The 1,749-nt window shown below is 31.3% G+C and overlaps 1 protein-coding gene across 11 annotated transcripts in view; it reads left to right on the top strand.

Annotated features, from left to right (window-relative positions):
- The window catches only part of PCDH7 (protocadherin 7), a 407,243-nt gene that overhangs the window by 40,483 nt on the left and 365,011 nt on the right, over nt 1-1,749 (top strand). The window lies entirely within an intron of this gene.

The following is a 1,749-nucleotide window of genomic DNA, read 5'->3' as shown; positions in this document are numbered from 1 at the left end:
CTGAAAAGCGCCCCCCTGCTTAAATGTAAAACGCTACTGTGTTGGAAGCTAGATCTAGTATTGCAACTACCAGAATTTTGAGAGGATGTTTATATACAGTTTTAAAAAGGGCACCTAAAATTCAAGTTTTGGTTACTATTCTTTTTGGTAAGAATTCACTTGCAAAGTGATATGATCTAACAAGACTTTTGATGTGCTAAATGATAACAGTACATGATTTGGAATTTTAATTTTATGATAACTGCTTCAGTGCTTCAGTGAGTGGAGGGAAAACACATGTTTTTAAATTTACTTAACTGAGATATGGCTGTATTTACAAATAGCATATAATAATGTGTGTTATTTGTAGAAGTACTGTATTATATAAAATCTCAAACCTAGAGGACCAATTATATATATAAAATAGTAAAACAGTGGCTCATTTATATAAGAAAAAATCTCTTTTGTATTTTATTAATATTTTTTATAAAAATTTACCAAAAAATGATTTTCTAGAATGTTATATCTGATTCATTTATATTATACTTATTTCCATTTTCATCACATTCTCTTCAAATTGCAATAGTTTGGAATTAATACAATTTTATTTCAGTTACAAACAGATGCATAAAATGTACTGTTTATCAAAAAGATGTTAAAAGATAGGTTTACAAGTGAAAAAGAAATATGAATAAAAATGTTTAATAATCTCAAATATTTGGTTAAATTATTTTAAAATGTTTATTGCGTGAGTTTGACCTATAATACATTGTTATTGGCCTTAACCCTCACCTGATACATTTTTGTAATGCCATATCAAATTTTAAAATTAGTAATGGGCTGTAAATAACTTAGCCAGTACAAATTCCCATAGTAATAACATGTGGCCACTGAAATCTTATCAGTATCTTTCCCCTGAACAGCTAAACTCATCGTGATTTTACATTTAATGATACAATAGTAAGGTATGGATTTGTTAAAAGGAAGATGAAACATATTTGCTGAATATGTATTCTTTGTTCACCCTGTTGTCAGGTAAGAATTAGCAGTCTGCAGTCATCCACTTTAAACTACGATCTAATCAGAACTCAAGAGCTAAATAAGAACTCGGATGATTAGCCCTTAGTTAGTTAGGAACCCCTATGGAAAACTTTAGTGCTACAGGAAGTGATGCTAATGATTTATCAAGTGGTAAACTTGCCTCTGAGAAAATACTAATCGGGTAACTTCACAGCACAAGGTAGTGTCTATCGGATATTCCAGCCAATCTGAGACCTTTTGCTAAGCAGAAGTGCAACGTGCATTTTTAAAAGAGAAAGAGATGGTAACAAGAACTGTGACGGTTTGTTCCTAAAAACTTGGACTGATGAAAATCTTACTTTCATTGGGGCTATGAATCTTTAGTAGCTCTGCCAACAATCAGGAAACCCTTAGTCTCCTAGACGTACTGAGTGAAAAAGGGTTTTAGAATTTAAATAAAACAGTCATATCAGATCTTACTAGTAAGGTAGAATTTGGTATTTATCTTGCAACTTAGAACATTGAACTGGAAACTTGAGAGAATTAAACTTCTCAGAAAAATCTTATTGCTCAGGCAGTGAAATAAACATCAACAGAAAGGAAAATTCAAGCTCTGTTACACTAAAACCATTAAAGGAGCTGGCAAAATTCCAATTTAGGTAACTCATCTCCCATTCTACATTGCTATAGTTTTATCAGTTGAAAGTGATATCCACTTCCACTTCGTTGGAGAAAATTGTTTAATAATCT

Source organism: Balaenoptera borealis (assembly GCF_965194805.1).
Source record: "Balaenoptera borealis genome assembly, chromosome: 4".
Lineage (NCBI taxonomy): Eukaryota > Metazoa > Chordata > Mammalia > Artiodactyla > Balaenopteridae > Balaenoptera > Balaenoptera borealis.
This window is presented reverse-complemented; position numbering and strand designations above follow the sequence as displayed.